The 23,020-nt window shown below is 43.0% G+C and overlaps 1 pseudogene; it reads right to left on the bottom strand.

Annotated features, from left to right (window-relative positions):
• Positions 1-10,416: 10,416 nt before the first annotated feature.
• Positions 10,417-15,983, bottom strand: LOC108521700 (phosphatidylinositol 4-phosphate 5-kinase type-1 alpha-like; annotated as a pseudogene).
• Positions 15,984-23,020: the final 7,037 nt, after the last annotated feature.

The raw sequence follows: 23,020 nt of genomic DNA, 5'->3' as shown, positions 1-23,020 counted from the left end.
CAACCAACTGTTTTCAATCCTGCTGAGAGTTCAAATAACAGCTAGGACAGAGGAGTAACTGGTGGCAAAGTGGAGGCCAGTGATGATGGCAAAGTGGAGGCCGGTGATGATGTTGACAAGAGCCAGGTCAATAGAGTGGGACACAGTAGCCTTTTGAGAATGGATTGAGGAGAACCTGGTGCTACCACTCACGGTCATGGTGTGGAACAGGAAAAACATGGGGTTTCAAATGTGCAAGTCTTCATGCTCATTACAAAGAAAGATCAATCATACTTTTAAAATATTTTGCTATATTTGGTAGCTTAAAATACTTAGAAAAAAAGATCCGATTTCCTAAAGAGACCAGGTGTTACAATGGAAGACCTACTTTCTAGGAAATAGAATTCTCACATGAATCCTGAGGAGTACCAGATTGAACTGTGTTTCTCTATTTCGAGAGTGGAAGTTCAGAAAAGTAGTAAAGAGTAAACAAAACAAATTGGACACAGATCTGGAGGAGAGAAAAATGGATGGCAAATCATGAGTGTCCAGGAAGAGATGGAGCTAAGGCCAAAAAGCTGTACCAAGGCCACTGCGAAGGGGAGAGATGTAGCCGGGTGGAGCCTGACACATTTGGCTGTATGAATGACACACTATTTGAACCTTGTAATACTTCAGTTCATTTTGTTTTTTACTATTTAATTTTGAAACGAAAGTAGAAGTCATGAAATATCCTAGTGATACAGATATATATTTGTGTAGATAAAATGTGTGTGTGTGGATTATGCATTACACACTGATCCCTTCATCACTGAAGTCTAAACACAGCTTATGTGTTGTGCCTCACCACACACTGTTATTCACTGTGCTGCACCTACGTGAATTATCACCATTACAGCTGGATGGCATGGAAAGATGAAACACAAATACTCCCTGAAGATTCCATTTTTTAAGCATGAGAACATGGAGTGGAAATAAATTAAATGTGGTCAGTAAAGTTCAAGTCTGTTCACTTGGAAAAGCTTTATTTGTAGCTCCACCACTACTCACCCTTACAAGAATTTTAAGAGCAGGCAACAGTCGTTGCCAATCTTACTTGTAGCCAGTCATGAACCCTTTAATGCCAAAAGATGCCTTGGAGTACTGGGAATTTTGTTAATGATATTTTGACAGGCTAAAATGTTTTATAGCTTCTAGGTAAGGATGCTCCAAGTCTTCTGCAGAATGAAAACAGGTTCTTAGCCTCAAACCAGGCTGTCTGGTTTCCATCTAACTTACCATAGACTGCCTAGAATGGGAATATTTCATCTGACCTGACTTTCTCTGCAACATTAATGATTATCCCAGGAGAACGTTATTTTTCCAGAGCAGATCCTGTTTCATTTTCAGTCTAGATACATTTGGCATCTTTGAACCATAAACTTCAAACCCATGAGAGGGAATGTTATGTTGGCTTATTGTGTGTGAAGCTGCAATTGAAGTTGAGTTCACAAGAGAGTCCACATGTAGGTTTAATTATTCCACAGCTTTGCTGGAGTACTTTTCCTTTGTGTTCCCACAACTTTTATAGAAAATTAATGTCTACAGTGGTAATATAAAGCTAGAAAATCTATCATATTTGACTTCTATGTTTTCATCTGTTTAAGTAAAATTCTGTCTTTGGTAAATGAAAACATAATTTGAATTACCAAAATCCTGTTTTTATATCAGAAGTGAGGCTTAGCTAACATGTAAGTGCTAATTCCCCTCATCAAAGGAAAAGACCACAATAAGAACACTTGTAAACTGATGAATTAAAATGTTTTTTTTGTGTGTGGTTCTTCTCTGTTGTGGACATTAGCTGTCTCTGTTTTTCTAAATAAGTGGATGTAGTGAATGCATTAAGCCACCTACCCTAGGCTTCTCCAGATTTGCCATGTAAACAATGCATAAATACACAAGATGAAGATACCCTGTAATGTGATCGTGAGCTATGATTTATCATATAAAGAAAACACGTGATGTGAGTAGATATTGAATCTCTTGGGGAAAATGGGGTCTTGCCTCCAATTCCCACAGACAGTGTTGATGTCTTGTGGGAGCGTCGTTTGCGTGGTCACTACGAACAAAAAGCAGCCAAGGATTTGAGATCCAGCAGCCAGAGCCTCAGAATCTTGGGGCTGGCTATTCAAATTTTTCCATTTCTGTCTTTGAGAAGTCAACTGAATTATAGGATTATGTGCAACTTTCCAATTTATCTCTGTCTGGCAGCTGGAAAGTCCATGCTTCCTGGAATTTCCTGAACACAATGATCTGAAGCCACCTAACTTTCTCCTTGAATATGTTCACTACTTTACAGCAAGTTCAAAATTGACCTTTCTCTTGGGAAGAAAGAGTAGCATCCGGCTAATTGCAGAGTTGTTTTGAGTATGTGTCATGCAGCATGTAGTAAACACCACCGCAGAGATGACAGGATCACACAAAGCCAAAATAAACCCTTTCTTTGAGCCACCGGAACTGAAATTGTCTGAATTCATTCCCTAAAAGTTAATATGTGCTTTGAATAGACTTCGACTGAAAATGGCCTAAATACATCCCAGATTTGTATAGAAATTAGAATGGTGTAGAATTTTTTTCTTAAATGAATAATTTCCCCATCTGCAACTTGGTGATAAGCATGTTACTTGCCTCTTGGGATTATTGTGAGAATTAGATGAGAGGAGACAAGCTGCTCCATGCAGCAGGTTATTGAGTGCCAACCTGAAAACAGAGACAGGCGCATATCTGAACATTGCCCTTTGAATAAGTTGAACTTCTTGAAACAAACTGGTGATCAATAAGTGCTTTCACTTGAACAGAACTCATTTAATATGAAACAAATTTCAGTGAAAGTAAGAACTCTTGAGTAGAGTTTCCAGAGATCTGAACTGAACATAGAATCCCTAGATTTTTTCTTAATAATTGTTTCTTATCTATTTTTCATTCATACATGTTTGAATTGTTATCGATTTCTTTTTACATTTATTTTTTAATTTTAATGACAAAGTATAATTGTGTATATTTATGGAGTACGATGGATGTTATGATAATGTACACAATGTAGAATGACTACATCAAGCTGATTAACATATCTATCACCTCATATACTTATTTTTGTGGTGAGAACATTTGAAATTTACTCATTAGGAATTTTGAAATATACAATACATTATTATTAACTAGGGTCACCATACTGTGCAGTAGATCTCAAAAACTGATCCCTCTTGTGTAATTGAAACTTGACCCCTTTGACCAACATCTCCTCAACTCCCACCCCACCCCCAGGTAAACATCACTCTGTTCTCTGCTTCTGAGTTTGACTGTTTTGGACTCCACATATAAGTGAGATTATGAAGTATTTGTCGTTCTGTGACTGGCTTATTTTACTTAGTGTATGTCCTGCAGGCTTATCCGTGTTATTGCATGTGATGGAATTTCCTTCCTTTTTAAGGCTAGACAGTATTCCATTATGCATATATACCACTTTTTCTCTATCCATTCGTCTGTTGATGGACACAGGTTAATTCCATATCTTGGCTATTGTGAATAGTGCTGCAATGAATATGAGAGTGCAGCCATCTCTTCAACATATTGATTTCAATCCATTTGAATATATGACCAGATGTGGAATTGCTGGATCATATGGTATTTCTATTTTTGTTTTTCCAAGGAAACTTTATACAGTTTTTCATAATGGCTATACTAACTTCCACCTATAACATGCAAGAGTTCCCTTTTCTCCACATCCTCGCCAAGACTTATCTGTTGTCTTTTTGATAATAGCCATTCTAACAGGTATGATGTACTCTCTTACTGTAGTTTTAATTTGCATCTCTCTAATGATTAGTGATTTTTTCATATACCTGTTGGCAATTTTTATACTTCGTATTCTTTGCCCATTTTTAACTTTCTGTTTTGGTATAGATTCACAGGAAGTTGCAAAGACAGTACAGAGAGGTCCTGTGTACCATAGTACTATATCAAAACCAGAAGAATGGTTCTTGGTGCAATGTTTGTGTATAAACCTCTGCTGGGTTTGCATTCATAATCATAGTTTGACGATACCACGTCTACTTGGTTGGCCACAGAAGTAGGTAAAAATTTAACCACCCCCGAAAAAATATCTCTGTAATCTCATTTCAATCACTTTGAAATCTATGAGTCAGGTCATGATCAAAACACGACCTTTACCAGTCCTCTGAAAATTTTTTTGTAGTTTTTATCAAGCTTGGGTATGATGTATTGTCCATCTTATATGTTGCTGGATTTGATTTGCTAATATTTTTGACAATTTTATGTCTGCATTAAAGACGAATATTGAACCATGTTTTTTTTTTTTTCACTTTGGAATATCTTTGACTACTTGTTACCAATGTAATGCTGGTCTCAAAATGAGTTAGAAAATGTTTCAGTCTCCTCCACTTTTGTGGAAGAGTTTTGTAGAATTGTATTATGTCTTCTTTAAATGTTTGATGGAATTCAGTAGTGAAGCCATTTGAGCACAGAATTTTCTTTGTTGGAAAGTTTTTAACTTTGAATTCAATTTCATTTATAGATTTGGGATTTCAGATTACTTCTTTTAAAGTGTCTTTCAAATAATTTCCCCTTTCATTTCATTACATTTTCTAACTTGTGGAAATAAAGTTGTAGACTGCATTCCCTTTTTTTTTTTTTCCCTGTAATGACTAGAGGTCTTTGGTAATGTGGTTGAGGACCCTCTTCCAATACTGATAATTTGTGTCATTGAGTCATTTTCCTCCTCTTTGTCTCCCTTCTCTCTCCCTTCTCTCTCTCTCTCTTTCCCCCCTTCTCTCTCTCTCTCTCCCCCTCTCTCCTCCTTTCTCCCCCCCTCTATCAGTGTGGCTAGAAGTTTTTCACTTTTATTAATCTTTTAATGGATCAACATTTGCTTTTATTGATTTTTCTCTATTGTTTTCTGTTTATATTTATAATTTCTTTCCTTCTGCTCATTTAATATAGTCTCCTTTTCTAGTTTGCTATATGAAAACGTTGGGTTATTGATTTAAGACCTTTCTTCCATTATAAATGGGCATTTAATGATCTTTGTTTCCCTCTAAGCACTGCTTCAGCTGCATCCGATGATTTTGGATATGTTTCCTTTAATATTCAGCTCAAATTTTTCTTCTGCTTCTTATTTGACCCATGGGTCATTTTATGAATCATTTAACTTCCAAACATTTGAGAATTTTCCAGAAATATTTCTGTTTCAGGAAACATACTTTGTATGAATTCGATTTTTTAAAATTTGTAACAGTTTGTTTTTGTCTCTCTTGGGTATGTTGTATGTGCTCTTGAGAAGAATATGTACTCTGATATTCTCGGACAGAGTTCTGCAAATGTCTGTTGGGCCAGCTTTGTTGATTGTGTTGTTCAGGTGTTCTGCCTCCTGACTTATTTTCTGTTTATTTGTTCTGTTGATTACTGAGACAGAACCTTTAGCCTTCAACTAGAATTTTTATGTGACTATTTTCTCCTTCAATTCTATCAGTTTTTGTTCATGTTCATATATTTTGAAGGCTTGTTAAGTATATGCATTTAAATTGTTATACCTTCTTGTTGAATTAACACTCTGATTACTATTTCTCCCTTTGTATCTGTTTGAAATCTATTTATATTGCTACAGAAACTGTAGTTTTCTTTTGGTTAGTGTGTGCATGACATATTTGTTCTGTCCTTTTACTCGTAACATACATATCTATCTATCTATATTTAAAGTGGGTTTCTTATAAACAGCACATAGTTGAGCCTTGCTTTTTTGTCTAATCTAAACATCTTTGTCTTTTAATTGGTTTGTTTAGGCCGTTTCCTTTTAATGTAATTATTGATATGTTTGGGTTAAAATCTATCATCTGACTCATTGTTTTCTATTTGTTTTGCCCTTTGTATACTCCATTTTGCATTTCCATTTTGTCTTCAATTTTACTGTTTTGTTTTGTGATTATCCCTATCAGTGCTCTACAAGTTTCTCAGATCTGTTGATTATTTCATTATTTTTGAAAAATTCTCATCCATTATCCCTTCAAACACTTCCTATGCCCTGTTCACTCTATCTTCTTCTAGGATTCAAATCCCAAGTATTTCAGCCTGTTGGTGCTGTGCTGCATTATTCTGTTTCCATTCTTCATAGGCCATGTCTTTCAGTGTGACTTGACTAACTTGTTGGGGTGTTAGGGTGCAGAGACTGTGTTGGGTCTGCTAATGAGCCATCTAATGACCCTTCATCTCTGTTACTATTTTAAATTTCTATGTTTTCTTTTTGATTCTTTACTATATTTTCCATCTGTGTTTAAAATTCACCCTTTTCCTAGTGCTTTAAATATACTAACGCTATTTTTAGAAATTCTTACCCAACAGTAAAACACCTGGGTCATATCTGGATCTAATTCTGTGCTTTGTTTCCTGTCACATTTTCTTGCTTTTCTCATCTCATACTTTTTGTTGAAAACCTGGACCACATGTGTGGGACACAGAAGCTAAGGCGTGTGGTGTTTATGCCTCAGGATGGATGGGCCTCTTGTGAGGCCTCTGTGCGGGGCTTGGATGCATCGGGGTCTTAGTTGAGACGGGTTTGTTTTCGGTTTTGTTTCTGTTGTTGTTGCTCTGCAGCCCTTATGCCTGATGGACTTCAGTCTTGCTACTGCTTCCTTGGGCTTAGTGTGGCAACTGGTTGCCTGAGGGCTTTCCCTCTGAGCCTGACCCTCAGACCCGGGTCTGTGCACTCCCTCCCAGCAGTGGTAGTCAGAGGTTGCCTTTGATCCAGCGCTGGGTGGCCTGGTGGTTGTAGCTGGGCTGCCTACTCTGCTCTCCCTCTTCACTCAGCCTCACACTCAGGCAGGCCTGAGGCTCTTTCAGTAATCCCGCCCATGGCAACTGAACCCTTGGAGCTGCGTGTGAGTCAGGTTCCCAACCATCTCCCTGCTGCAGGGGATCTGTAGGGGTCAGGACCCTGCTTGCTTTCCTGTCCTCCATGGTCTCTTTTCCCCCCTTTTTCCCCCAGCTGCAATGGCTTTTCCCTGCACCCTGAGGTCCTTGGGGTTAGCTTCACTTTGCAGAGGTTCTGGAGTCTTACCCACTCATAACAATCTCAGCATTCAACCAAATATGCAAGTGTTCCCCACTCTAGGTACCTGAGGTGCTCTTCTCTCTTTGTGCAGCTCACTCCTTTCTGGACCACCAATTCTGACAGCCTCAGTCTCCCATGTCTGATTTGTGTCTCTGGAGTTCAGTGAGACACTGGGCTCTGTGGGAGCCACTGTCTCTGCACCGAGTCTGGAAGGCTGCTTCTGGGTAGGGGGGGATCTCAGGGTCACTGCCCTTGCTAGCCTCTCGTAGGTGTTTCAGTTCAGCACAACACTCACTCCATACATTTTGTTCAGTTTTCTACCTGTTGATGGCAGAAGGGCATTACCACAGCAGTTAATCTTTCAAGAGTGGAGACAGAAGAAACAGATGCATGTTCTCTTTATATATAAAAGTAAAGAATTGAAAAACAAAAATCTGCAAATCTAACCTTAGTTTGCCTTCCTGAAAACACTTCCAGACTCCCCGGAGTCCAAGTTGCTAGAGGAGCATGGGAGCCTCTGCACTGCCAGAAGCTCCTGTTCTAAGCTCTGGTGGTACAGCTGTGCCCCCACTCTTCATGCCAGGCGTGACTCACTCATGCCGTCTAAGTTCCTCAGTAACCTGGGCCACCTTCTCTCTCCTTAGCCTTGCCAATTCCCACTCACTCCTTGGGTTTCCTCCAAGAAGTCTTCCCTGACTCCTCCTGGGCCTGCAGCTTCTGGGTTGGTCAGGGGCCCCTCTCCGGTGGTCTGATACTGTCCTCTGCATGTCCTTTCACTGCACTTGTTACGTTGTGAAACCTGTCTGATTATGTATCTGCCCTCCTCACTAGACTGTGTTCTTTGGGTATAGATCTGTGGTTTGTTAATCTTTAGATCCAAAATGCCTAGTATAGTATCTAGTTGTATTAGTTAGGGCAGTGCCACATAATGTAACAAATACCCCCAAACACAGGAAGCTTAACACAATGAAACTTCATTTTTATCTCAATTAACAGACAGTTGAGTGTGTTCCTGGTCATCAGAAGAGTGGAGTCTTTTCCATGCCGTTCAGCAGTCCAGGGACCCTGACTGACGGGGACTCCTCTACCTTCAGCTCCCGGTTTCCAGCGTCGCCCAAGAGGCCACATGCAGCCTTTAGGATGGAAAGTGGAGCCCTCTGCAAGGAGGTTTTCATGGCACAGGCCTGGGAGAAGCATAGACCATTCTGCAGTATTCCATTCCCAAGAACCGGTGCACATGTCAGAAGTGAGGTGAAAGGCAGTTGAGAAATGTGCAGGGCTCAGAGCCCCAGGGGGCAGCCACCTCCGCAGGACAGACATGGGAGGGGGAGTGCGTTGTGGCACCAGCTGGGTTCTCCTCTCCACCCCACAGCACAGAGTGGGCACTCAGCACATTGCTTAATGGATGAAGCCCATTTCATTTCAGCGTTGTGACTCTGAGCGAGTTTCTTAAGTATTTTCACATGCTGAAGCAACTGCAATTCTGGGGTCATTTGTGGAATACTATAATATATTTAATGATGTAATTTTTCACTAAAATTATGTTATAATCATAATCAGTTTTTTATTTTTAATTTTATTTTTTCTTAAAAACTGATTCCAGTTTAATACATTAAAATCGTGTAACACTTTTATATTGCATTTGCCGTTTCTGAACAATACAAAGTAGAGGCAAATAGTGAGTGACACTTCATAAAAATGTTGACTCCCCATTCCTTTCCCTAAGACCTAGCCCTCCCTCAAATATTCCCTCCCACCCCTTACAGAACTCTATCCATAACAAAACACTTAGATACATCATAAATAGTAAATCATGAAAAAATAGCAATAATTGTTTCTTTTCTTCTTGTATAAAAGAACATGGCAACAAAGACAGGCAGCCAGAAACTGGCTGGGGGTGTCTAATATAGACAATTATTTGGGGTATGGGCTAACCTACTATCAAGGTAGGGTGGGATGGAGAAGGGATAGAACAGGAATTCAACAATCTGCCTGATACCAGGCCCCCTTCCTCCCCTAACAAGAGTGGAAAGATCAGATGGGAACTCTTGTAGATGGGAAGAGAGGGCACATGCAGCTCTCATTTCCATCTTCCCTGCATGAAGACGGGGTAGGACATATGGCACAGCAATGACTTCACTGAGGCAAGAATCTGCTGTTTCCTCATGAGTTTAAGAAAGTATCTGTGGCCAGGCATGGTGGCTCATGCCTGTAATCCCAGCACTTTGGGAGGCCAAGGCGGGCGGATCACGAGGTCAGGAGTTTGAGACCAGCCTAGCTAACATAGTGAAACCCCATATCCACTAAAAGTAGAAAAAAGTAGCTAGGCATGGTGGCAGTCACCTGTAATCCCAGCTACTTGGGAGGCTGAGGCAGAAGAATCACTTGAATCCAGGAGGTGGATGTTGCAGTGAGCCAAGATCGCACCACTGGACTCCAGCCCAGGTGACAGTGTAAGACTCTGTTTCAAAAATAAAATAAAATAAAATAAAATATTTGCTAACCTCATAGATACAGACTGCCTGTTAAACAGAGGTGTCTCCACCTTAGCTCCACAAGCAGGAGAGCACTGTTGGAAAAGACGGGAAGAGCAAAGAAATCGCCTCTGGAGAATGATCTAAAATTCATTTGATAAATCTTCATATTTACGAAAACAACCAGAATATGTTTCAAATTGCAATAATCATCATCACAGCCTGGCAGTGAGTAGGACTCTGCCTAGGAAGGGCTATGATCTGCCAGCCCATGGCTGCCCCATGTTTTAACAAAGAGGTAAAGATTATCCCACGTCCCACTCTCTCCATTCCTTCAGCCTTAAGAAATTCATCAAGAAAGGAGGAGTTTAAAGAGGAGCTGTCCTGGCAGAGCAATCACCACACTTCTCTTCACAAACACCATGGCTCTTCGGAAGGAATCCTATAACTAGGCATCTCGTCAACACTTTTGGAGTTTTGATCTGAAACTGGCTTGAAATTGTGTGCTGTGTGCTTTTTCCTTTATTCAGGATAAAAAGAAGAAAGTTGGGAGGTGGTTAAACACCCTTATCCCCTCAAAGCCTTTATAGAGATTACAGGGATCTTCTTCCAGGGATCAGAGAGAAAGAACTGAGGTGGGGGTAATGTGCTAGCAAGTCTGTCCTGAGGAAATTATGAGTCCAGCTCCTGGTGAAAGACAAGGGGAAAGAAAACTGCCAAGTTCAGCCATCCCATTTCCAGCATGAAGAATGGGGGTCTTCATGCAAGTTTCAATTGTGAAAGCCAAGATTAGCCCATTGAAAATCCATCCACCCAATTCTGGAGTGGAGGGGTTGCTGCGGTCCTCAACTGTCTGAAGCACTAATGCCCATTCATGAGGAAGGGGAAGGAGATGAGGTCCTTCTTCAGGAAGAAGATGGAGAGCTCCCCCCGTTTCCATTACATTCCTTTTTGATGGCCAAGTAGAAGAAAACTCAGCATTGCTGGGGCAAGGGCTGACATCTTAGGATCACAGAGATGGCAGAATCTTGTTTCAGGTCTTCTGAGACTTTGTACTCAATGGGTGAACTCTTACTCTGCAATGTCAAGTTTTTCCAAGGTTGTACTTGTAGTTAAAATTTGCAAAGTCTCTCCAACTACAGGTGAGAAACTGGGGTCAGGAATAGGTGTGCCCTCACTGATTTCCTCCAATGGTGGAGTCTGAGGTAAAACATTAGGACAACCAAAGTGAACACCTGGTTCCTCTTCTGCCTTTGTTGTGGCTTGTGCCTTGTGTTCCCCTGAGACCGATAGCTGGTAAGTAATGCAAGAGTTGTCACTGGAGCTTGCTCACCCAGAGAAAAATGAGCCAGACTGAAACTTTTTGGAAGGAGAAGGCTTCAAGGGGACCTTCTTCCTTTTTTGAGACAGGGTCTCACTCTGTTGCCCAGGCTGGAGTGCAGTGGCACAATCTTGGCTCACTGCAACCTCCGCCTCCCAGGCTCAAGTGATTCTCCTGCCTCAGCCTACCAAGTAGCTGAGATTACAGGCATGCACCACTACCACCTGGCTAATTTCTGTGTTTTTAGTAGAGATGAGGTTTCACCATGTTGGCCAAGCTGGTCTCAAACTCCTGACCTCAGGTGATCCACCTGCCTTGGCCTCCCAAAGTCCTGGGATTACAGGCATGAACCACCACACCTGGCCGGGATCTTCTTAAATGCTGTGTTGCACATGAAGCACTGGAACCGTTCAGTGTAGAAGCCTGGGTGACGCACTGAGACAGTGTCCCCATCATGTACCAGGGCTTTCCGAGAGTGTTCCAGCTTCTTAACAAACCTGTAAGACTGTAGAATGTCAGTGATGCCAATACAAAGCAGGATCCTTTCCCCTCTACTCTCCTGGGCAGGGATGCCACCCGTATGGTCATCGGTCTCCATGGGGCTGCCCCGTCAAGCCTCTCCCTGGATGGATTCCATGGCTGTGGAATACAGAGCCTTTTGGGGGGCTGGTCTTCAAGTGTCAACTGAGCATTGTGCTTCACTGCTTATGGGCTTTCGTGCACGATCTATGTTGTGGATTGACATCAAGATGCTATAGTCGATTATCTCGAAGTCACGCTGCAGGGTCTTACAGAAAGCGTTGTACATGTCAGCATCCAAAAAAAAAAAAAAAAAAACCATTAGGATGTTTTGTAAGAAGTCTAGGTTTTTAAAGGTGGGAAGAGGCTTCTCTCACTCTTTCTAGGAAGCCTGCTTTTTGTAGGTTGAACCCTTGAAGTCAAATTTGATACGCATTTTGACCAGTCTTAGTAAGAGATTCTTCATCACCACAATCTGAATGTTCTTGCCACCTGCCTGCACACAGCACAGTCCATAGAATTTAGGCAGAAAAGTCCAAGGGTTCTGGCTGAGGTGGATGTGGTATCCTGGAAGCAGCTTCTGCAGAAACTCTGCCTCTTTATGTTGGACTGTTTTAATAATGAATTCATTGTGGCTGGACACATATAACAGGGAACCATCAGCTCCAGAGCTACTGAGTTCAATCAGCGGCTCACTGCAGAGGGAGTACAAGCCATCATCAGGACAGATACCAAATAGCTCCTGAAAGTAGCAGAAGGCAACAGGTGCATAGGTCTTGAAAGGAAAGTCACTGCTGTGATGAGCAGAGGTCAGGTTGCTCCCTTCACTGGGGAAGAAGAGACTCTCCACCACGCAGAAATCTTGCATGAGGACATCATGCTCCGGTGTGGGACCCAGGCTCCCCACAGTGTGAGTAATGCCCAACCAGACGGCACATTTCAAGGCTGATGCGGTTGTCTTTCTACAGGTTGTCTCTCCTGAGGAATCAACACCTGGATGGCCTATTTTCTTGATGGGCATGCCCGAGGCACAAGGCACCTCAGACGCAACCAGTCTCTTGATTCCAGATGCTGAGGACGAGGTACAGGAAGCAACCCCAGGATCAAAGGATGAAAAACCGACTGCTCAGGAAGCCCTGAGGAGGCCGACGCCATCTTGGCAGCCCCTCCCCTCGGCGCCCTGGCCTCTTCCGATCCGGCTTTTCCTCTGCTCCCGTGGAATCTTCCTTCTCCAAGCCCCTTCACAGAACCCGCGTCTGCGCCACCTCCCGGCCCGGCGGACCCCCCGCAGACACGTGGAGCCGGTTCTGGACCAGCTCAGGGCCCCGCCATTCACCTGGCCTGGGGAGAACTCCCGCCTCAAGGCCCGCCGCCAGTTTCCTGGCTCTCCACAGGGGGCACTTTCCCCTTTCACAAAAGACTAAGCCCCCGGGAACAAGCCACACCTGGAAAACAAAAGGGGCATGAAAAGCCCCAGCAGAGCGAACGCCCCGCTCCGTCCTCCTGGACCGCCTGTTTATGCCCAACCTGGCAGCTCCACTCGGGTGGCCCAGAAAAATCCGAGCACTGCTGTAATATATTTTATTATGAAATTACAATCACAAGCCTAGATATCCACTAAAAAGCAATCAAATCAAACATAATTAGTCAATCTAATTAATTTAAATTAATGTTTATTCACTCATTCACTGTTCATCTGCTCACACTTGCTCACACACTGGTAATAGCAAGCGCCAAAGGCTTAAGAAAAATAGTGAGAGAAAAATAAAATTGAGATGCAATATGCAAATCACTTGCTGACTATGTGTTCAAAGAGACAGACAATCACTGCTCGTCCTGGGCAGAGAGCCAATGTTCCCTAGGACCACAGCTGAAAAATCACTCGTTTTGTGGAAAGTTGGGTCCTAGGAATTGGGGTACGAGACTGGACATTTTTAAAGGGGAGAAAAATAGAAAGTAGCCAGCACAGCCAGTGATATTTGAGGAGCACATACATGAGCGACGTGCCTCGGGACAAGACCATGAGCCGAGGGCGCACGTGGAGACTCAGTGCTGACCTAAGGTCCTGGCCAAGTGCACAGATCCTCACCGCTAGCTCTGCCTGAGCCTCTGTCCTGAGCCTCTGTCTTCAGTCAGTAACTGCCTGCTGGCCGTGTCCACCTGCATGTCCGGCCATGATTCAAACACTAAAGCTCATCCCGGAGCAGCACACCCTCCGAACACCCCATTTCAGGAAACAGTGCTACGACCTTCCGTCCTGTTGGTCAGGCTGTTCCCATCCCTTCCCTGATTACCCAGGCTCAGACACCTCACCCTGACAACTATTCTTAGTTAACAACTCTCGGCCGGGCGCGGTGGCTCAAGCCTGTAATCCCAGCACTTTGGGAGACCGAGACGAGCGGATCACGAGGTCAGGAGATCGAGACCATCCTGGCTAACACGGTGAAACCCCATCTCTACTAAAAACACAAAAAACTAGCCGGGCGAGGTGGCGGGTGCCTGTAGTCCCAGCTACTTGGGAGGCTGAGACAGGAGAATGGCATGAACCCAGGAGGCGGAGCTTGCAGTGAGCTGAGATCCGGCCACTGCACTCCAGCCCGGGCGACAGAGCGAGACTCCGTCTCAAAAAAAAAAAAAAAAAACTCTCTAGTCAGTCTCTTTCATTCCCATTCTTTCAGTCTTCAATGTAGTCTTTGTCCTCTAATCCCACCACTCAAACGTGTGTGACAGGATCTCCTGCTTGGGTTTTCCCTCTAATCAATTCTGTATGCTCCCATCATAGTGGCAGAATGCACAGTAACAAATTGAAGATACTGAGATACCTGCTTCACTGCTTATAATTCCTTGTTTCCTAAAATTTTAAATCTGTGGGTCCTCCCTTCTTTTTTTGGTGGACACTTACTACTAACTCAATGAACAAGTGTTTTACAAAACACCCTTTAGGGAATGTGTTCATAGCACAAAGTCCACACGCTTGTGTTTGATGTTGAAGGCTTTCTGCAAACCTCTTGTATCTCCTGCTCCAATGTTCTCTCTCATTATTCCCTTTTACTTACGTTCTTTGAATGTGCTACATACAGCCTCCATGTGTGTTTCTGTGTCCTCCATGACCGAGGAATATCATCTCTATGTTTCTGGGGTTACTTAATGCTCTGTCTTAACTCACAGGCCTGGCCCTCTTCACTTCATCCTTAACAGGACCCCTGACAGCTCAATCACCCAGGAAATGTCTTTCTGCTGATTCATGTGTCACTCAATGTCTGGGCCACTCATGGAACTTTGGGGAACTTCTACTGGTAGAGGTTATTTTGTCTCATCAGGGGCTGGTAGCTCTTCCTCAGTAACTCAGCCTGACATCTGCTCTTGCTGGGACTGCAGACATCTCAAAGATTCTATCATATCTTCCATCTGTCCCACTGTGCAATCTGCTCCCCTTCTGTGGAGGCCCTTGGCAGGCCCACCGTATTCTAGCTCAGCTCCTATTTGTACCCTGCCCAGGATATGGAATATTTCTGGTTTCTTTCATAGCATGCCACACAGGAGCTGTGGGAAGCTTAAGACTAATGATTTTCTCTCTTTGCCCAATCACTGTCTTTATTCTGTTAGAATAACACATATTGGCTGGGAAATGAAGGATATTCCCAGAATTCTTTTTTTTCTTTCTTTTCTTTAGAGATAAAGTTTCACTCTGTTGCCCAGGATGGAGTGTGATGGTACAATCATAGCTTACTGCAGCCTCAAACTCCTGGCTCAAGTGATCCTCCTGCCTCAGCCTCCTGCGCAGCTAGGACTACAGGCATGCATTTTTTTTTTTTTTTTTGGTAGAGACAGGGTCTTGTATGTTGCCCAGGTTGGTCTCTAACTCCTGGGCTCAAGCAATCCTCCCACCTCAGCCTCCCAAAGCACTGGAATTACAGGCCTGAGCCACTGCACCTGGCCTATTCCCAGAATTCTAAATGGGGATGGGGCACACATCCCTATGCATCCAGCATCATCCTCAGCCTGCCCAACAGCCTCCCTGGGCTCTGTCATTTCAGTCTGGATGGTCAACGGCAGCGGAAGCCAAGACACATTGCTCTGATGTCTCGTTTCTCCTCCTTCCCAGTCTCCAGGCCAAAGGGCTCTCTTTTCTTCCCCTGCCTGCAGGAGGCACTTTCTCTGCCTTTTCTCTTCAACATGGATTTGCCCCCCTCTCCTCTATGATTTCAAGAAGACAGAAGGACAACTGGAGGACATGCTCTTCACAGAGGCAAAGAATTTTTTAAAACTCTCAGTTTAATATTTTCAAAATATCAATGTATAACACATATGTCTGTGTTTTATAAATTATAAAGCTTGTAAAAATAGAAGGGGTATAAATATTATTAGTAATTACTTGAAGAAATTGAAAGTGAGGAGAAAAATGTTAAAGACAGTCTTGCCTTTTGTCCAAGTCAGCCACTGCTGTGCTCTGGGCCCAGCGAGGACAGCAGAGGATCCGACTCCATCCTCCAATCACTGCAAAGATCCTACAAGGGTGGCGGCTGACGAGCAGGGTTGGCAATCCTGCGAGTTCACTGCCAGCTGGGGAGAGGATGCTTCTCTCCATCGTGATTGCTGTTTATGAACTTCCAGACCCAGGTCTAGGGTCTGCCAGGGATTGGCTGCATGCTTCAGTTCTGAGAGGTCCACACTGAAGAGTCACAGTGAGCCTCTCTGTCCCTTGTTTATCACAAAAACCAAGTGTTTCACCCTGTCATGGGCGCATCCGTCTGAGCCTGACCCACCCTCAGCACCCCATCTCACTACAGAAGCCAGAAATTGTAATGCCCAAGCAAAACAGAGATTTGGGCCAAAATATGCTCTAAAGTCAAGGCTCAAGTTTCTGAAGAAGTAGATTTATGTTACTAAAATTAGCATCTTTCCAAATTAGAGCATAATCTGTAAAGCATTAACTGCCACAGCCTGAGCCTGAATTTGGGTTCCTTGGTGAGAGGTGGTCAGCCTTTCTCAAAAACAGACTGAAGTTTTGTAGGTGATGGGGCTTTGGGTGGGCAAATCCTGATATCGACCTTCCTCTCACAATGCACTCCTACAAAAGAAGACTCAGAAAGGTCTCAAGCACAGTCTTAATCAGCATTCAAGTGCAGCGGCCGCCTGACAGTTTAGTCATCCTTTAATTAATGACCTCAAAGTGCACTGTGTTTGAGTGGGTGCCAGGCAGTGCCCTAGGAATACAAAGCTGAGTGAGACAGGGCCTCTTCTCCGGAACACTCACATCTGATCCTAAACAGAGACTTGCAATTCCAAGAGTTAAGTGCTCTTATAGAGCGAAGCACAGGGCAATTTCCTGGACTCTGCTCCCACAGCTTTTATATAACACTGAAGACCGAAACCCATGTTGAGCTCCACCTCCACAGAAACAAACCATCTCATTGACTTTATCCATCTCAGTCCAATACAAATCCAGGAGTACATGAAGTTCAGCTAACATGGAGCACTGTCTTTATTTGGTGTTGTATCTGAGTTGACATTCTATGTTTGGAACACTTGGACACATTTTAGAAATTTTTGTTAGTCAAACAAATTATATTCAGGGACTGAATTCCAAGGCTGGTGACCCCCCCGCAATGCTGAGTCCACCTGAGGAATCATTAGAACTGCCCCTTTCTCCAGGGAGCCCATGAAAACTTCCTCAGGGTCACAGATTCTCTTACCAGGGCCTCTAGCACAATTCTAAAAGCTCAGCAGCCGCCCTTGCTGTTCAGAAGCCTGAGTTACCTCAGAAATGGGCAGGTTGAGAAGCAACTCACAGGCGTGTCTCTGTCACAGCCCAGGATGTGGGATGGAGGTCCCTTGCAAACCCTGGGCCTGCAACGCCCTTAGGTGGGGATGGGGATTCCAGGCCTCCTTGGAGAGCGACCAGCACAGCCACATTAACGTGACATCTCGAAGCTGGAGGAGAGAAGGAGAAGACTACTCCCAGCATGATGAGCCCGGGCCTCTTTCAGCGCTAGCCAGCATCAGAGGGATTTCTCCGGGTGTCTTCCTCAGGGCTACCCACGGCTGATCGGGAGCAGGGAGCTCTGTGCTAACCTCTGTCCTCTCAAAACACCTGAGGAATTGACTCCTTTCCTGTCTGCTCCCATAGTGACTAAACCAATTATAAAGAAATTAAGAGGGAGCCTGGGGGCCCCATAGAAAGCGGCAAACAGTCCCTCGCTCTGGGCCAGGCCTGCTCTGAACCTCCTGCAGGCATTTGTGTGTCTTCAAAGCCCTCTAATAGTCAATGCATCATATGCTTAACATAAACTGTTATTCTGTACTGTGTATAGTATACAGATATAAAATCCTAAATCATATTAAACCACAAGTCATTAGCAGATGCCTGTGCAGCTGTCTCACACACACACATTGAGTGTCTTCACAGCAGACACTTCCAGGATGGGTGCCACCTCCCTCCTGGCTTCTACCCTTCCCAGGGCACCCTTTTCTCAAGTCACAGCCCAGCCCTTGCCTGGCTGTCCTCAGAACGTCCTGCCCTGTTGCCCTAAGGCAGGCAGAAATCCCATCTTCTCCTTCTGAAGCTGGAGGAAAGAAAGCACATGCAAATTCTAAAACACTCCAAGTCCTAACTCTTTACAAGTCTTGCAGAAATTTTTATACCTGACTCATTCTTGTAATCTCATGACTTATCAGGAATTGGAAATGAACTGCAGCTAAGTGTGAGGGGTTAGGAACAGGAATCGGAGGCTCCTGTAGAGATGAAATGAGGGGACAGGGGCGCCATTGGCAGGTGATGGGAGGAAGCTCAGCCAGGAAGAGGTCAGAGGTAACTGAAATCAGGCATTCCAGCGGGGGAGCAGAGACTCGGAGGCACGAAGCCTTGGAAGTTCTCGGTACAGGTAGCAGAGGTCAACCATTGACTTGGGGAAGACACAACCTCCTGGCAGGGCCCCGCTAACCGGATAGAGGTGAAGACTCAGTCCAGGAGTAAAACTGCCAGCACCAGTGAGGTCTAAGCTGGTCAAGATTACTTGGCTCACCTCTGAGTCAACTAACGTAAACTCTTGAGTTCTTCAAGTTCTCCAACTCTCAGCCTCCTTCCCAGGTCTCAGAGCAGAACCCAGACTGAAGGTGAACCCAAGGACTGCCAGCTGTGTGCAAAGCGTGGCCTTCAGATCAGGAAATGGGGCTGGTCATGACAGTTTTACGATGTTTTGCTTGCTGCAAAAATTCAGTCTGTCATTATTAGTGTCAGACACCAAAATGGAGCCTCCCTTGCTGTGTATTGCAATAAAGACCATTCTCATTTCTCTAAGTTTGCTCTTAATAACCATTAGTGAATGCTATATGGCACTTGACATCATAGCAGACACTTTTAGGGTGGTAAATTATGTTTGAAGAGAACATTTTAAAGAGTTTAAAACTTAGTCAAGAAAACAGAGTTAAATAGGAATGGAGCATGTTTTCCTCTGTGATAACTGAGAGGAGCTCAGGGGTGCTGACAATTTTAGGTCAACAGGGAGAAGAAGTAGCGTCCTCCTCCTCGCAGAAAACCATTGTGCAAATCAAGGTGCTGGGATGATGCATGGGCGCTTAACACATTTTGTAATGAGAACATAGAAAATAGCATGAAGATAAAAACAATAGCAACAAGGCGATGACCTCTCAGGGTAAATATTACTGAATAGCTGGATTGTCCTGCGCACCTGGGTGCCTCTCTCCTGCGCCATTTCTCTTATCCTGGTCAAGCCTGTGGGGAAACATCTGTTATCGTGTGCCCAGAACTAATTCTTGACACCAGGACCAAAAATACTAATGATCAGTGCTTCCTTCTCAAAGACCCGCATCCTTTACAATATTTTATAATGTGATGTTTTGGCAGGAACGATTACCATTCCAAAGTGGAACAGTGGCTCTCAAGCTGGAGAGAGGATCAGAGTCCCCAGGAAGGCCAGTTAAAATGCAGGCAGCTGAGAAAGTACCCCATGTTTCTGATTCAGTAGGTCAGGGTGGAGAACCTGGGCAAGGTCCCAAGGGATGCTGATGCTGCTGGGCTGGGAACCACCCTTTGAAAACCTCTGCTGTGTGGAAAGTGGGTGGGAAAACTGAGAAAGGACAAGCCACACCAAAGACACAGCTGCAGACAGAGGCCAGGCTGAACTGCTTTCTGGAGAAAATCCCCACAACTCAGCAGCCTGGACAGAGGGTTGGAAGAGGTGAGTGGACATTCTATTTATTTATCCAATCATTGTCCACTCATGCCTTGAAGTTGGAAAGGGGTAAATTCAGGGGAAATAAAGACCTTAGGACTGTTAACCTATCAAATTACATCAAGAGAAACCACATGTTAACTGTATACACAGACTCCAAAAATTAGAATTCAAGTATGAATGACAGATTCCCAGCAGAATAGTAAGGGACTCTAGAATGTTTCATCGACTAATCTAGCCTTCAAAATTATTATAAGAAGAGTATCTGTCTGTCCGCAGTGTGTCTTTTGGGGAAACTGACATAGACAAGATGCTGGGCTACATGCACCATTGGTCTGACCGAATGTGACCATCATGCTCTTAAATTTCTATTAGTCATTGTCTGGGAGAACGAAAATATACTGGCATCTGGATGCTTTGATAGAAAGAACATAATCACTTTTCTGTATCTTGGGCTAGTACCAAGCAGGAACTTTACTTGTCTTAATCCCTTAAAATTTTATTTGTTTTTGTTTGTTTGTTTGTTTTAGATTTAGGGCCTCACTATGTTGCCCAGGCTGGTCTTGAACACCTAGGTTCAAGTAATCCTCTCACTTCAGCCTTCCATGTAGCTGAGACCATGAGCATGAGCCACAGCACCCGGTTTGTCTTACTCCCTATTTTGTCCAAATAACTGCCACATAGAATGCACTTAATATATACTTTTAATATATACTTTGCTAAGACAATCTTAAGTCAAAAGAACAAAGCTGGAGGCATCATGCTACCTGACTTCAAACTATACTACAAGGCTACAGTAACCAAAACAGCATGGTACTGGTACCAAAACAGAGATATAGACCAATGGAACAGAACAGAGTCCTCAGAAATAATACCACACATCTACAGCCATCTGATCTTTGACAAACCTGAGAGAAACAAGAAATGGGGAAAGGATTCCCTATTTAATAAATGGTGCTGGGAAAATTGGCTAGCCATAAGTAGAAAGCTGAAACTGGATCCTTTCCTTACTCCTTATACGAAGATTAATTCAAGATGGATTAGAGACTTAAATGTTAGACCTAATACCATAAAAACCCTAGAAGAAAATCTAGGTAGTACCATTCAGGACATAGGCATGGGCAAGGACTTCATGTCTAAAACACCAAAAGCAACGGCAGCAAAAGCCAAAATTGACAAATGGGATCTAATTAAACTAAAGAGCTTCTGCACAGCAAAAGAAACTACCATCAGAGTGAACAGGCAACCTACAGAATGGGAGAAAATTTTTGCAATCTACTCATCTGACAAAGGGCTAATATCCAGAATCTACAAAGAACTCAAACAAATTTACAAGAAAAAAACAAACAACCCCATCAAAAAGTGGGCAAAGGATATGAACAGACATTTCTCAAAAGAAGACATTCATACAGCCAACAGACACATGAAAAAATGCTCATCATCACTGGCCATCAGAGAAATGCAAATCAAAACCACAATGAGATACCATCTCACACCAGTTAGAATGGCAATCATTAAAAAGTCAGGAAACAACAGGTGCTGGAGAGGATGTGGAGAAATAGGAACACTTTTACACTGTTGGTGGGATTGTAAACTAGTTCAACCATTATGGAAAACAGTATGGCGATTCCTCAAGGATCTAGAACTAGAAATACCATTTGACCCACCCATCCCATTACTGGGGATATACCCAAAGGATTATAAATCATGCTGCTATAAAGACACATGCACACGTATGTTTACTGTGGCATTATTCACAATAGCAAAGACTTGGAAACAACCCAAATGTCCATCAGTGACAGACTGGATTAAGAAAATGTGGCACATATACACCATGGAATATTATGCAGCCATAAAAAAGAATGACTTTTTGTCCTTTGTAGGCACATGGATGCAGCTGGAAACCATCATTCTCAGCAAACTATCGCAAGAACAGAAAACCAAACACCACATGTTCTCACTGATAGGTGGGAATTGAACAATGAGATCACTTGGACACAGGAAGGGGAACATCACACACCAGGGCCTATTATGGGGAGGGGGAAGGGGAGTGGGATGGCATTGGGAGTTATAACTGATGTAAATGACGAGTTGATGGTGCAGCACACCAACATCACACATGTATACATATGTAACAAACCTGCACATTGTGCACATGTACCCTAGAACTTAAAGTATAATTTAAAAAAAAGAAAAAATGCAAAATATATATATATATATACACTTTGGTCTATAGTTTTTTTATGATGTCTTTGTCTGGCTTTAGTATTGGGGTAATACTGCTCATAGAAAGAGTTAGAAGGTTTTCCTTCCTCTTCTGTTTTCTGGAAGATTGTGTAAAGGATTAATATTAATTCCTCTTTGAATGTTTGGAAGAATTTATCAGCAAAGTCATCTGGGCTTGTGCTTTTCTTTGTGGAAAACGTTTTGATTACTAACTCAATTTCTGATTGTAGGTTAATGCAGATTTTCTATTTCTTCTAAAGTCATTTTGGTAGTTTGTGTTTTTTTCCAAAAGTACTTTTCCATTCCATCTAAGTTATCAAATTTGTTGGCATACAGTTTATTTAGTCTTACTTTAAATCCTTTTTTATTTCTATAAAGTTAGTAGTAATGTATCCTATTTCATTCTTGATTCTGGTAATTTGAGTCTCCTCTCTTTTTCTCCTGTTCCGTCTTACTAAAAATGTGCCCATTTTCTTGATCATTTCAGAGAATCAACTGCTGGTTTCATTTATCTTCTCTATTGCTATTCTGTTCTCTATTTATTTTTGCTGTAATATTAATTATTCTGTTTTCTGCACTTCTTTTTTATAATTTCTTAATGTCAAATGTGGGCTTATTCACTTGACTTTCTTCATTTTTAACATAGATGTTTAACGGTTATAAATTTCCATCTAAGCACTGTGTTAGCTACATTCCATAAGTTCTGGTGTGTTATGCTTTATTTTACTTTACACTGTCTTTGGTAGATGTTTTGAGGTCGTAAAACTGTTGCTTCTGTAGTATTTTTACCACAATGCCTGGCCCCATCCTCCCTGCCCTAACTGTGCCTACTGGCCATGCTGGAGGGGTCAGACCCTCCAGGAATTCATAGCCCTGTCCTCTTTCCCAGGCTCTGCATCTGGTACATAACAATTAAAATTAGCAACATCCTAAAAATAAGGGTTACTAACATTAACATTATAATTAATATATGTAATTAAAACTACTACATAAAGGAGAAATCCTTTTGTATGCAAAGTGTACAAGGAAAATTGGGTGTGTTTTTGGTAAGGAAGGTTAAAAGAAAGGCATGAGGCCGGGCGCGGTGGCTCAAGCCTGTAATCCCAGCACTTTGGGAGGCCGAGACGGGCGGATCACGAGGTCAGGAGATCAAGACCATCCTGGCTAACATGGTGAAACCCCGTCTCTACTAAAAATAAAAAAA

Source organism: Rhinopithecus bieti, unplaced genomic scaffold (genome assembly GCF_001698545.2).
Source record: "Rhinopithecus bieti isolate Rb0 unplaced genomic scaffold, ASM169854v2 scaffold_60909, whole genome shotgun sequence".
Taxonomy (NCBI): domain Eukaryota; kingdom Metazoa; phylum Chordata; class Mammalia; order Primates; family Cercopithecidae; genus Rhinopithecus; species Rhinopithecus bieti.
This window is presented reverse-complemented; position numbering and strand designations above follow the sequence as displayed.